Source organism: Mya arenaria, chromosome 13, assembly GCF_026914265.1.
Source record: "Mya arenaria isolate MELC-2E11 chromosome 13, ASM2691426v1".
Classification (NCBI taxonomy): domain Eukaryota; kingdom Metazoa; phylum Mollusca; class Bivalvia; order Myida; family Myidae; genus Mya; species Mya arenaria.
In genome coordinates this window covers 51,386,945-51,403,322 of record NC_069134.1, presented here as the reverse complement: position 1 = coordinate 51,403,322, position 16,378 = coordinate 51,386,945, and the positions used below count along the sequence as shown (strand labels likewise).

Sequence of the window (16,378 nt, the reverse complement as noted above, 5' to 3'; positions counted from 1 at the left end):
CATAATTATGTTCATATTATATTTATATAGAAAGGCATGCTTGCAACTTTCTGAAGAGGAGCTTGCATGCTTCATGAAATTTGCTTGTGGCACCCTCCTGTATTTATACAACATGAACACACCACGAAAAAAGGTGATCAATCCTTCACTTTCATTCAGCATATGACAGAATTGCAAATCTAACTGTATGATGCTGCTATTAATTCAATGATTATGCTGCTGCTCTGCTGCTGCTGCTGCTGATGATGATGATACTGACAATGCTGATGATGATGCTGCTGCTGCTGATGATATGATGATGATAATGATGATGATGATGATGATGATGATGATGATGATGATGATGATGATGATGATGATGATGATGATGATGATGATGATGATGATGATACTGATGATGATGCTGCTGCTGATGATGATATTATGATGATGACGATGACGATGATGATGATGACGATGATGATGATGATGATGATGATGATGATGATGATGATGATGTTGATGATGATGAGCATTAAATACCTACATGTTATTTTGATTTCAAGGAATTCTTCACAACCAGGCTGAATTCAAAAGCTGAGCTGAAAACCCCAGTTTTTTTTTGGCAACTAATTATTCTGAAACAGAAGCAGCAATTTGAATGAGGGTGCTGATCTTGAAAAGAAGATGAGTGTGTAAAATGGTTCCTCTAATCTCCGTAATTATCTTCATTTGAGGCCGTTTATCAGCCATCGTAGATACCCAGTACCCAGGGTGCATCTGAACAGAAACATCGGTAAGATTAAAGTTCTGTAGATTTTGGAAGATAGGTCCATGAACCCCAAAGTATACTTGATGGAAAAATAATTCCAATACATTAGAAATAAGACATGGCCATTGGTAAGATAACAGCTCTGTAGATTTGGAGGATTTCTTAGCACTTCAACATAGGTGAAATATACATGAATGAAACTGTTTGAAGATAGGTCTATGAACTTACTAGAATGACAAACTATTTTTACCAATCTAACATAATTATGCACACCTATGCGCACCTGTGCATACAAAATTTGCAACTTGTTGTATTTCATACCACCACATTTGATTTAAAAAAAGTATACATGAATTTTATATTCAGAATTTGAGCATGTAAGCATTTTGATTGTTTGACTTGGAACATCTGAATCAAAATAAAGCTGCACAAGATGAATGTGAAAAATTAAAATAAAACCATCATAAGGTATCATTTTGGGGCAACAAATTTCAACATATTATTGTTTTCATAGCAGTTGGAATCTGTTGGTAACAATTATCTCTGAGCAAAATTTTCCAAAATAAATAAATGTGATGATTACAATATGTCTAAGCATGGACTAAATATATCTTGCAATATAAAATCATGAAAAATTCTTTCAAAAAGGGTACAGAATGGTTAAAAATATATAGAGTACAGTGAACATGGAGTTTTTATTACAAAACCTGGAATCTCCCAAGTTGGAGCCCCTCTCTGCCAGATTTTCAAGAAATGGTTGGCATGGTTACCATTTAAATTAAGATTGGCAGGTGTAACACAGGGGTGTTGCGCAGATGAACAGTAGCTGGCTTTCTTCACAAGTGAGGATCTCTGATACAAGCAGAGAGAAATAGTAGAAAAGTTACCAAGAGCAGGGGCCAAGTTTGGCTAAAATGATATGTAGGCTGCTTTCTATGTGGGTCTAAGGGCATGCGTGCTGGAAAAAAAAATACTGGATTGTTGGAGGTGCATTTTGACAATTTTTTTTTAGCAGTGAATATATTTTCAAGTGCACCTGATTTCATTGCAGTTTACTTTGGAACCTTAAATTCATATGTCTGGCAGTTTTAAAAAAGGGGAATGGAAGTATAAGCCTTGGCCTACATGGCCTATACAAAGCTTCACTGATGAACAGCACTGCAAGCCGATGCGAAAACTTTTTTCTGCCTTATTTGTGTCCATCAAGGGGCGTAACTAAACAACAGGCATTGCTACACATAAACTTATTGTCACTGGAAACATGTGCCCCCAGTTCCATATGAATATGAATTTTTGAGTAATGGCCAAGCTTATTAAGCTATTGCAGGATGCAGAAGTTGATCTGTAATAAAAATATAGCATTCAACAACAGAAGTTTGAATGAAGATTAAAATCACATTGTCACCAAAAAAGAGGTGATATTCTGCCAAGATGATTACATATTATTTTATTAAGATAGACAAATGTTGCATGTTTTAAAAAATGACCCCTTCCACAACAGGCATTTACAATCTTGATATTCCATGTACTTACTACTATCTCTAAGATAAAATCGCTACAATACTTCTTTGGCTGTTTAATGGCTGATATATCAAACTTTTCTCGAAATATCAAACTTTTCTCCCCACTTTTCTCCCCGACTTTTGTTGAATGTAGGTGAGCTTAGGTACATAATTATTATAGTCAGTCAGTTGTACACACAGGGGTGGTTCCAGGATTTGAGGGAGCACATTTGGAGGGTGGGGGAGGGGAGAATAACTAATGGATGGGGTCTCACAGGAACAAAAAGGAATATGCTCCGAATGAGGAGATTGGAGAACAATCCCCAACAAACATTCAAGCAAATTCCAGTATAAAGTGGTGCATTCTGGTGTAAAGAAAAGGTTCACTTGGACTTTTAATATCCCGTCAAGCCTCATCACCTGGCAACACAGGTGCCCTTGGGTTGGATTTTTCTATCCGGACCAAACAAACATCATTGATATTTGTTCTAGAACACCCTAAATGACTTTTTTGTGAAAAAAATAGCATAGAAAAACGCATTTTGGTTCATTTCACCAAAAAGCAAATACACTGATGTTTATTGATGTCATGACACGAGCAATTTTTATCCACTGCATACATCAAAAAGTTTCTTCAATGTAACATCTTTTAAGGGTTATTTTGTTTTGTTTTGAAGCTAATTTTTGTAATGTTAATGTTTATGGAAATCAATTATTAAAATATAATGTATGATAATTATGCTTACATAAAGTGTATAATAAAAGAAATAAAAAGTATTGCATCACTGTGCGTGACTCATCTAGCATTGAGGGTGCCAGATAGTTTTCCATGATGGCTGATATCACCAGAAATGCCTATCCTGTGTGCTAGAAAACTTTAGGTGGGCATGCGCTGAGTGTGCCCCTCACTGGATACAACCGTGAATAGTTCAGCTTGCCAAAAGATGCACAGGTAATGGGAATGTAGAAGCTGGAGACAAACGAGCTCAAAAGCCAACCACAAACCACACACAGCTGTTTAGTACTCTGTGTATACTTGTATGTATTGAATGTTGGCAACAATGCACAAGGTTGCAGACTGCAGACCACAAACAGTGACCCATAACCACCCACCGCCATGCTGGAAAACTCAAATGCAAACTTTAACACATAAAATACTGAGAAAAAAGCTTCAACCTCAATAACTGACAAGAACACAACAAATGGATGTCAATGCTTCAGCCAATCAAGGGGCATAACTCAATTAAAATGTAATATTAAAGACAGATTTATGGCCCTTGCTTCAAATATTTTATATAAAATGCTATAATTTGTTAAGACTTTTAAAGGAGCTATACAAGTGACATGATTTCAGATGCAGTTTGGGTTTGACTGCTAAAATGGCCCCTGGGGAAGGCCCTGCAATGCTACTGGTAACACGACTTAGTGTAATGAGTTTCAATGCTACTGGTAACACGACTTAGTGTAATGAGTTTCAATGCTACTGGTAACACGACTTAGTGTAATGAGTTTCAGGTATACATCTTACATTTTCAGAGTTACAGCCAATGTTGAAGTGAATGCTGTGACCCTAGCCAATATGTTGACATCTTCCATTGACTTACAAACAGACAGCTAAAGATTCTCACTTGGCAACCAAGATGAAAAAACCTGCCAACTTAAATGATAATTTTTTGTTAAAATAACAAGTACAACCATTATTTTGCAATTAAACTGTAGAAGCATGTATAGCATGTAGGATTCTACAGCTCATACAAATGCATGCCAACGCACAAAAACAACTATTAGAAATGATCAGCTGTGAGTTCCCAGCCTAATGTCATATATTCATAGACATCATTAAGATAATTGTATTGAACGAAATCTAGTGGAAGCATATTATGTACTTGAACAAACACACATAAAAGGCGAAAATTGTCTAAAACATACAAATTATTCAAGGTTTCATATTCACGAACATATTGAGTCTGTGTTTGTGATTCAGGCCCAGAAAAGGAAATACTGCATACTGTTGTAAAAATGCTACTACAGCAGCAACGGTGGTAAAAATGGCTGTACCACAAATATTATGTTCCACAATCAGGCAAACATATTTTGACAAAATAAGTTACATTATAGATATTTTGAAACATTTAAGATGTCTGAGTCTGAGTCTGAAATTCAGACACCAATCGTAATTGAACACAGACTCAGGCCTAAAAGTTTAAGATACTTTAATGAAATGTCTGATTGAAAATGCATGAAAACTGGTCAGAAAAAAATGAAGAATTTCGGGACAGGAGAAACACATGGGCATCACAGATGGAACCAATCATTGAAATTACACTCTACAAATTAACATACACAGTAGTATACAGGTTAAAGGGCGAGGATTTGTTTGACCAGAGTCCTGTAACCATCCTGGGTGAGAGATAAACATCGCTTCTTGACCAGATGGTGCAGCTGTTGACCATCAGTTTCCCAGCCAAGCTGGAAGCTGAACACTACCTCATAATGGATGTCTGCTACCTGAAAGCCCCTTGTTACTGAGAAAGACTATTAGAGAGATTTGGTGGATTAACCATATCTACTGGGTAAAGATATCTGAATAACTTTTATTCACAAGATTTCACATGTGTTGTATATCATTTATTTCCATTCAGTGATGATGAAACATAAAGTCAGTACCCAGTCTTTGTAAAAACATTTTTATGGCATAATTATGTTATCAAAATATTTTTCTATCCATATGCAAGTTATATGATCTTTGAAATATTGTTTTACTCTTACCAAAGAGTACTTGAAATATATACTAAAGGATTTCTTCCATGCAGATTAATTTTTCCAAGAATCTTTCAAAATTCAACAAAAAAATATTCTAATTTAGCATTAATTTTTAACAGATCATATCCCTCGACATAACAATACTGATAAAATAATGATAACTGTCACATGTTTTGTGCACACACAAATTGTTTGGGAAATATTTGCATCCATATTCCTGTGTCAAGGGGGTCCTATACCACAATGAACCGTTGACTTGTCTTGTAAATGTTCTTGAATAACACCCCTGCTAGGGAGTAAATGGTTCATTTTGGAGGAAATATGAAATGTAATAAAAACACTACCATAATGTCATATGAAATGTATAATGAAAAAATCATAAAAAAAAATGATGCAAACTAGAAGCTGTTAACACTCTAGAAAATATGAGGTTATCGATGGTATCAGAGGCTTATCAGAAAAACCAAGCTATGAAAAAACACACTTTTACATAATCATCAGTCATCATCAGTCATGTGATGAAACATCAGTCATCACTGAGGTCACATTACCCTAAATGCTAAAGAAGTTTCACAATAAAATTTAAGGTTACATGTTTCAATTATAGTTGTTCGTAATTATCAGTTATAATTATTTTGACAGTCATCCTGTTTTTAAGGCCTAGAAATGTTATATGGTTTAATATTATCACAATAAACATCTGAAACTATATTAATTCTATCTTAAACTTGTACTTTGAGATGCCATCAAATTGCTTGAAAAAAATGAGGTTGTGTTACAGCCTGGGGGTTTGAAATCAGTCCATTTTCTCTAAAATAAGAGAAATTTATGAAAAGCAGTGATCTTCATTCTGTTTGTAATTAAACAGGCTTTCAGAGCTATAAACTGAAAAATAAAAACCCAGACCTGGAGTAAACTTGCAGTGTAAGACTAAACAAGTTTTTTGACAGATGCACATTAAATGTTAGGATTCTTGGCTGGAAATCTTTAAATGAAGAAATATATTCTTTAAGAATGTTTTTCAAATACTGTACCTCCCAGGTTCCTTTGAAAACAATTACTGCAAATGTTATCATCAAACTTCAAAGTTGAAGGTTTAAAAAAAATCCTTCAACTACGCCAAATTAAACCAAAAATATTTTTAAAGCTTGTCCAACAAATGCTAAACAAAGTAATAAAAGTAACATTTAGTGAAGGTAGACAAATCTTGAAGTTTCATAAACCTAATCATACTTATTATCTTTTATCTTTTTGTATGTTTCCTGTTACCCAAGCCAGAACCTAGAATTTTCTCCATTCCGAAATCATATTTTTTAAAACCCTTGTGGTGACATAAGGGGAAAGTATGCTAAACAATTCCTTTTTGCTAACTCTAGAGTAAAAAACATTTTCGTTTTTGAGTCGGTGGGACATTTAAGATGATTTGGTCACAGCAAACCATACTTTTTTACAGACTGGCCTAAGAAGCAAAATTTATCAGGAACATTGCAGCAGAACACTGGAATCTCTGGTAACCATGGCAGCACAAGGTATGAAACTGGGTGAAATCCCAGGCAAAATTACATGTGTGGTGTGTGTGGGTAGGCCGCCAGTGTACAAGAATGGTTAGAATTCCTGCGCCAGTCGCACACCTGGCCCAGGGGAAGACAAATCTGGGTGAAACCCCCATCCCGTTGTTGGGCTGTGAAGTCCGAAATCGTCCCTGAATCTATTATGATCATGTACAATTTACCTTGTGACATGAACATTGCTTCATATATGGGAGTTTACAAAGTCTTATGTTAGTTTAAAGACAACATTTATCAAATTAATAAATATGTAGTAAGTAGAAAATTATTAGGAACGAGCAGATGCCGTCTATCAAAGGCATTAATGCAACTTGAACAGCCAGAGCTGCATAATTATATGCATTTTTCATTGGTGTATCAATTCTTACTGATTTAGGTTGAAGAAAATTTTTAAGCAGCTCCTGATGTTGTAAGAGGTAGTGATTGTGCTGTAAAAGGTATTGTTGGTGTTGCTGGAGGCAGTCATTTAGCTATTGATGTAGTGGTGGTGCTGTTAGAGGTAGTGTACATTCCTTTAGAGGTAGTGTTGGTGATTTAGAGATAGTGTTGGTTAATCATCAATAATCTAATTATGATATTCAATAATCAATATTCATTAACCTTTATTATTCATTTTACTTAAAAACCATAAAATACTGTGTATATTATCATACGTCCAGTGATAACATCATTATTCATGAGGTTGGTGCCAGATGGTAGCAAACCCTTCATTTTCTCTGTTGTCAATGAAGATGTTGAGCAAATTTTGAAACGTTTTGACATAGGAGTTGTAACAATACAGATTAATGTTATTTTCATATCCAATGCTTGGAATGGAAATTCATTTTTGATGATTTCAGGTTCAATGAGCAATTATGGTGGTCAATTTCAATCTGACTACCAATAATAAAACTTGTTTGATGATCCAACACTAAGTTTGAAGATAAAATATTTTACAAGGGTTGTGAAGAAGGCTATGATAACTTATACTAAGTTGCTCTTGTTGGCACGTTGCAACGCGATAGTATGGTCTTGTGTTGTGGGTGAACACGGAAGAAGCCCATTTGTCCAGCTTGGTGACCACAAACCAAACTCACTTGCACAAAGACCGGGAATCAAACCAGGGTCACCTAGGCGAGAAGTGAGTGCACTAACAACTGCACTAACCAGACAACCAGATTACTTGGTATTCAATTCAGTGTTACCAAGTTTAATGTTCAAGTTGTGGGACATATTCCCTCATCCAACTTCTGGTACCAAACATCTGCAGTGGAGCCCAGATAGAGAAAGCAAATAGCTGTTATATTTATAATTAGCAGTAAAAAAATGTTACTGTAAGGGCATATGATGAGTATAGAACAAGAATACCTATGTGTAAAGTACATGTAAGACATATATGAACAGATAGATGGTATAAACAAGGAACTGTCATGGAACAAAAATTGCTATATAACCGACAGACCAGAGTTCACATACAATGCAGTTTTCACCTGGTTTCAATATTTTCATGCACAATCTATTTTTTTTCAATGAATGCCCTGGTACTTGGAAGCAATATGCATTTCAACATCAGGGCACAATGCAGTCAATCTTCGGGGTTTGGGATAGTTGAATTTCCGTTCCCATATATACTGGTATTGGTACGACTTGAAGATTCGGAACTTGAAAGGAAATAAGCTACTCTTTCTCATGGATTTACTATTTTTGAAGATAATTATTGAAGTAAGTTTGTGTGTGAATTTGGTAAAAATCTATTTATTTTGTTTGCTGTGAAAATATATAATCATCTTTGCATGGATAAAAATCAAAACTTTTTTACAGTCACTAATACAAAGGTATACTTTGGCATAAAAATACTGAAAGGAAAAATATGAAAAGTAATAAAATCAAAATATTTACAGAGCTGTAAATGAGTCTTTCATAGGATTGACCCAGTAGGTTTGAAATTCTCTCATATTTATCTTCTAAGTTTTATATAAAATTGCGCAGTAGATGAATTTAAAGTATTTGAAATATTGCAAAAACTTGAATTCATCAAAGAAATCATAACGATCAAAATTTCACTATCAAATGCCACAGACAGAGTGAGTTTTATTATATTGGCATGAAATACAAATACAAAAAAACAACACACAATGAAATGGCTTCATTTAAAAATATACCTATTTAACTGGCACATAATTATATATAGAGAAGTGTATAAGAGTGTTTTGGAGCGTGTGTATTGGTACTGGATTTTCATACTTTCTTAACCCCATCATTAAATTCAGCACAGAATTTCACATAAGTTTTATCAACAATTTATAAATTAAAATCAACTACATGACTGTAGCACCATATAAACCAGTCTGTATTCTAGAAACCCAGTGACCTTGAAAAGCAACCAGTCTATCTACTTATGATAAGCCATCTGGCTGGGCACACGCCTGCTGCAACAGGGCCTAATTGGTATATCATGTACTAAATACTGGGTATCAATGACTGCTAATGATTAACTTGTACATAACTGTTTGGAATGTGGGGAAACTGAAGGAGATTGGTTCTATGCAAAATTATATCATGAAATATGATTGAATTAAAGCAAAAGCTAATATCTGTTTTATTTAATTGTAATTTGAAAGTTAAATTAAGCGGAAATAAAAAAAAAGTTAGATAATGACACATAAAATATAAAGCACTATGTTTCAATAAAGGCCTTGAAATTATATCATGAACAAATAAGTGTAGCAGATGCTAAGTATAGTTGACACAATGCATCAACTGTGTTCTTATCATTATCACAGCAGCATCATTATTTATAAATACGTTCCACATTGCCCAAAATGCCTGACAGAACTGCCCTTTAACATCTATCAGACGTAAGAATTATCAATATTGATATAATCAACAGAATCCAGACCAGAAAGAAATTCCTCACAATCTCAATGATCAACATACATGTTAATAAGGAAACCTATTCCCCATATTACTTAATGATAAACTTCTGCTTGGTATACATATCAGAGAATGCATCTCGATCTTAGCTCCGAGCATAGGTAAGAAGGCATGGGATAACATTTTCTAAGAGGTAGAACCATCTACCTGGCATTCCCCGAAGATCTGAGTGATGCATATGTGTACATTACATATATAGAAATGGTTACTACGAGCTAATCTCCCCACTGGAAACAATCAGAGATTGAATTACACCTTGTAGTAAGTTGTAAGGTCATTTACGGTACAACGTAGTAGAGCAGCCCAAACTTCATACCTGGGGGAGTGGGGTAACGAGATTGAGATCTTGGAGATCTATAGCCATGCTAGGAAAAGTGATGGTGAAAACTGGAAACAGGCATCCTCAAAGGGGGGGGTGGGGGCTAGGAGATAATTACACATGGCAGTTAACAACTTATCACCAATATATAAATAGGAAGTGATTGTTCAAAATCATTCCTTGCTCTTTTCGTTGTCGTGAATGACTGCTATTGTTGGTCTCTTGTTTCTATAGTTTGTGTACATGAATAATGTTCGCAATGTATGTATATAGAAATGATAATATAATAAGAAAATCTTTTTACTTTCTATAATAAGGAAACATGTATATGGGTTTTAACTTGTGATTGTTTATGTACCTGGCAAGGAACAATACACATGGAATGACAATTATTGTTTAGTAATTGGCAGAACTTAGTATCGAGTTCTTCCTAATGAGTGTTATGAAAATACAAGATTAAGTGAGATGAAATGTTTCACATGCTGCCGAAAAAATCAAATATGGTGGACGAGATATGTTCTGGTTGCCATAGGAACGAAACAAGATGGCTACCACATGAAGAATGTTTAGTTTCACTTTGGGTGATCAAGATGTGCAGGATATTTCGGATATATGGAAGATGGCAAAGTGAACCATTGTTATTATTTCTGAACTAGTTGACAAGGATGTGTGCAACGGAAAAAAAGAAAGCAACAAGAATGAAGTTATCATACATGATGAACGGAAAGAACAGAATTGTGAGTAAGGATTAATATGTGAAGACAGGAATAAATGAAACGTAATTTGAGGTAAAAGTTAAAAACTTTTATTTTCGTTATTTACTCTAATAACATTTAAGAAATTTTGTTAAAGAAATCTGAATAGAAAAGAACTCAAAGAGCAACAATAGAAAATATCACAAGTATTTTCGGATAGAGGACTGGAAAAAAAACATTGAAAAGGTATGGCAATGGATCAACAATAAAGAAAGCTCTTTGCCCCTAAATTCTTCAAGACTGGGTGCTGAGCTTACCGCTGGTTGAATCTGGTTCAAATGTAAAGTTTTGACAATAATTTGGTCCCCTTCAACCAGCTGTGCTCGGCATTCCATTGCTACCATGGGGCGCAGATGGAGGGCTGCGAAAACTGGAGCTAGATTGGTCACCAGATGGAAAAGTTCAGTCATGAATTGAAATTGCAGCAATACACATTAAACAGATTTTGTGTAGTTTATATGAAATGATGGATGCTTTTGAACAAAACGACAACAATAAGGACTCTTATTAGTTTTTGTGAAGTTAGAAAAGTGTGGACAAAACATGATGGAAACACAATGGGATTATACATCAGATACAAAGTCCTCTTCTGATAACATGCATATTAAGCTTACAAATGGAATTATACACTAAGATATTGCTAATATGATTGCCCGAAAGCAGTGGTGCAAAGAAATAAATACATGCAGAAAAGACACAATATGATCAACATTCACTGGAATTAAAATTCTAGTCAAATTTTTATTTATACAATCAAAGGTCTGTTTTCAACAAGATATGGCTTGTAAGGCATACAAAAACTTTGAAGATGTTCCGGAAACAAACATATGGCAAATATTATTGTGCATTCCAAAGACTGCTTAAGATATCATCATTAAATAATCTCACAGCGAAATGAACATAATGAGGAAACCAGTCTATTAACAGAAGCAAGAAACGGTAGCAGATCTAGGAAATACTACACCAGTCTAGCCTCCATATCTTGCAACTGGAATCTTGCCGTGTTTGTGTTCCCCCATGCCAAACTACGAGCTTTTTTAGTCATGAATGTCGGAGCTATTTTTAGTAACACAAAATGATCCATGTGGAATATGAATGTATGCCTCAATACAGATGTCTGTTTCTTCGGCTCTCTGGGAGAAAACTTCAACACCTAGATGCTTACTTCTATGAGTTATATACCCAAGATATATACATGGTATTGGTTTATCCCGAGGTATGATACATGTATGAAGAAAACATACATTACAAGTACTGTTGCTGACTTGAGGCTAGAAAATTGCATCATTGCGACTAGAAGTAAAGCCTCGGCAATAAGATGCACATGTTTTTTATATTGAATCAAAGTAACGCGAGATTTTATGATATCATTAATGGTGCTGATAATTGAGACATAATCATGTTCATAATAATGTTTGCACTTTACGTCCCTCTGGTGTTTGATTGTTATTTCTGCACTGACTAAACTAAAAACAGCATCTTGAGAGCCCATGATGTTTCTTTGCATATTGATAAAACTATTAGTCTCGGTTTTGATACATCGAAAAAAAGAATAATATTGGTGATGAACATACTTTGAATCACAGAAGGATATGAATATCTCCTGCAGCTTGTACACACAGACATTGTACACATGAGCCATAATGTTTAAATGTTGATATTCATGTTGATGCAGATTACAAAGCTGGATACTCCTTATCCTGTTGACCTGTTTACAATACTTGTTCAAGCTTTCATTTAAATGAAAAAAAATCATTTAACATAGTGGCGAAACACTGAAAATAGTTAATCTAGGTATAGTAATATAATATGATGGCGTTGTCAATCTTATGTACACATATTTGAAACTTAATCAACATTAAACAATCCTTTAATCAACTTGAAACCATTTGTTTCCCTGATTTCAGCATGGGTCATAACTTTTAAATTGGATCAGTCAGAGTGCTATGAAAAGTATGTCAGTAGTCTACTTTCAGCATGCTCTAAAGCGCGGGTTAAATTAACCTTGTTTCATAGTAATCAAATGAATAACACCCAAAAAGGTAGAGTGACGCATTTCATTGTTGGACAGGCGGTCTTTAAAAACAGATATTAAAGATTGATCCATCTTATGTCAAGCATGTACTTGTATCAAAAATTATTTAAAATATTTAACTATTGTTGCATAGTGTCCCTTGTAACATGTGTATTGTTGGCCTTGCTGCATATTGCCCCTTGTAACATGTGTATTGTTGGCCTTGCTGCATATTGTCCCTTGTAATATGTGTATTGTTGGCCTTGCTGCATATTGTCCCTTGTAATATGTGTATTGTTGGCCTTGCTGCATAGTGTCCCTTGTAACATGTGTATTGTTGGCCTTGCTGCATATTGCCCCTTGTAACATGTGTATTGTTGGCCTTGCTGCATATTGTCCCTTGTAATATGTGTATTGTTGGCCTTGCTGCATAGTGTCCCTTGTAACATGGTATTGTTGGCCTTGCTGCATAGTGTCCCTTGTAACATGTGTATTGTTGGCCTTGCTGCATAGTGTCCCTTGTAACATGTGTATTGTTGGCCTTGCTGCATAGTGTCCCTTGTAACATGTGTATTGTTGGCCTTGTTGCATATTGTCCCTTGTAACATGTGTATTGTTGGCCTTGCTGCATAGTGTCCCTTGTAACATGTGTATTGTTGGCCTTGCTGCATAGTGTCCCTTGTAACATGTGTATTGTTGGCCTTGCTGCATAGTGTCCCTTGTAACATGTGTATTGTTGGCCTTGCTGCATAGTGTCCCTTGTAACATGTGTATTGTTGGCCTTGTTGCATATTGTCCCTTGTAACATGTGTATCGTTGGCCTTGCTGCATACTGTCCCTTATAACATGTGCATTGTTGGTCTTGTTGCATACTGTCCCATTAAACATGTGTATTGTTGATCTTGTTGCATACTGTCCCATTAAACATGTGTATTGTTGATCTTGTTGCATACTGTCCCATTAAACATGTGTATTGTTGGCCTTGCTGCATACTGTCCCTAATAACATGTGCATTGTTGGCCTTGTTGCATACTGTCCCATTAAACATGTGTATTGTTGGCCTTGTTGCATACTGTCCCATTAAACATGTGTATTGTTGATCTTGGTGCATACTGTCCCATTAAACATGTGTATTGTTGACCTTGTTGCATACTGTCCCATTAAACATGTGTATTGTTGACCTTGGTGCATACTGTCCCATTAAACATGTGTATTGTTGATCTTGGTGCATACTGTCCCATTAAACATGTGTATTGTTGATCTTGGTGCATACCACCCCTTGTAAAATGAGTATTGTTGGCCTTGTTGCATACTGGTCCTGGTAACATGTGTATAGTTGGCCTTGTTGCATTCTGTCCCTTGTAATATGAGTAGTGTTAGCCTTGTTGCATTCTGTCCCTTGTAACATGAGTAGTGTTAGCCTTGTTGCATACTGTCCCTTGTAACATGTGTAGTGTTGGCCTGGTTGCATTCCAACCCTTGTAACATGTGTTTTGTTGGCCTTGTTGCATACTGGCCCTTGTAACATGAGTAGTGTTGCATACTGTACCTTGTAACATGTGTAGTGTTGGCGTTGTTGCATACCATCCCTTGTAACATGTTTTGTTGGCCTTGTTGCATATGGTTCCTTGTTACATGTGTATTATTGTCCTTGTTGCATACCACCCCTTGCAACATGTGTATTAAGTCTCGTATGGATATTTTTGAACCCTCGATATTGAGGTATGGCCAAAGTTTAAGTTGTTAAATCATTAGGCACATCAAATGCTTGAAATTTCATCAGGAGGCAAAACTCCTTAAGCATTAAGTAAGAATGGTGTGACTTCAGGGCAGCAGTCTACTGTTTGACAGATCAATATGAAAGTAAAAAACTGTTTGAAAATTTATGTCAAAGGTTCAATGCTTTCTGTGTATATGGGAACATAATGGTGTAATGGTTTAGTGCCAAACTGACTAAGAAATAAGAGCACTGCAGAGCAAACATCAATGTTCGTCTGTTGTTGGTTATTTTCCAGACAAAAAAGGATTCAACCCTAAAATTTTAAAGCTGGAGTTATGGGATTTGATTCACATGTGTAAATTGTCTGTGGCAACAAATAAAAATTTGAATATCATGAATGGTTTATGAGTTATGGTCAATGTAAAAGCATTTGCATGCTGCCAATGCCAATAACAACACAACTGACAATTACACCATGGCTATAACAATACCTTATCTTTTTTCTTAAAGATGCACTATTACTCCCAAATAAAAATTTTACACATGGTTTGATATACAGAAAAGGATGACTAAATGTCAAAAACAATGGTTCTTATAAAGGATACCGAGTTTTATTTTGAAATGCATAAAACATGGTATATATACCTTATGAGACTATAGTAGATCACAGTAAATCTTTAAGCATTCACCAATATTTTATTTTTTTAATGCTTTTTTAGCTATTCAATACACAGTTACAATCTTGTTATCAGTATTTAATATTTTCCATAAATGCATTATTTAGTAGGTAGTTAAAGGTTTATCACTCAAAATGTATGTTTGTTTTACATGTGTATGTATTGCTTTTTAATAAGAGTGTCACTTTAAGAAAAGCTAGACAAACTTAAATGTTAAATATTTTGTTCCTAGTAATACTATACTTTCTTCTAGAACTCCTGATTGGAACATGAAAAACAGACACAGAAATGAATGGCTCTAATTCTTAGTAGTCAGTCATCAAAAGACAACTGCATATTCCTGCAAATAGCAGGCATTTCAGAGACCTGTGTTTCTCATTTGAGCTGCCATAATTAAACCTGTCAACGATACAAGCTGTCTTCTTGCTCCCTGTCTGAGAGATGATGATCTGAGTCAACATAGATGTGGCGAGTTCAGGGCAGGTCAGCATGAAGAGTTGAGAACAAAAGAACAACTGATTTAGACCATACTGTAACTAATTGGCACCCCATTTGGCGTAGAATTAACTCCAGTGACTGATGACTGAAATTTATCATAGGTAATCTCAATGTGACTGGGAATTGCAGTCACTTCTAAACATATAGATAAACTATAAAGTTAGTCTCTGCAATGCACTAGAAACACAGTGAGAAACTACTGGTAATAATGAAAATCAATTTGAAATGATAACAACAATATTCAATCAATAACCTCAAACAATAAATGTTATTAATTGTTTGTATTATATAAAAGAAATGGTAGAATCCAGAAAGTAACCTAGTATAAATTACCAATCAAATAAAAAGAAACCATTACATACAATCATACCGTATAATTATATTAAGTAATGACTAACATTAATGCTTGGATATAGCTATGATTTCCTATGTGGTCAACTTTATGAGTAACAATCTTCCAATCTTTCAATGTAAGAGGCCTGAGGTTTGAGTGTAGGCTTGTGTCAATCCTACACAAAACATGTATCAGCAGTGAGCAAATTCATTTTTTTTGTTCAGAGAATTGGTCTTACCCAAAAAATAGGGTACATAAGTCCCCCCCCCCCACACACACCCTGGCTCTATGACTCTAATCCGAACCACATGAAACTTACTTTATATGTGAGAAACTCAAGCATCACATGTGATTAATGGTTACTCTATTCTTTGACGACAAAATATTCTTGCAGACAGGTTTAATTAGCAAAAATCATGCAGAACCTCACAAAATAAAAATGAGTGACTATCTACATCCTGAGAATGAGTACAACTGTTAACCTCACAGTTATTTTTTTGCAACGTTGATGTTTCGTGTTGACTTAGAATATAATATTTTTGGCAGCAAAAAAGGATTTCTCAC

General features: G+C 35.1%; 1 protein-coding gene across 1 annotated transcript in view; it reads right to left on the bottom strand.

The window, feature by feature from the left end:
* The window catches only part of LOC128213893 (E3 ubiquitin-protein ligase MIB1-like), a 77,481-nt gene that overhangs the window by 44,018 nt on the left and 17,085 nt on the right, over positions 1-16,378 (bottom strand). The window lies entirely within an intron of this gene.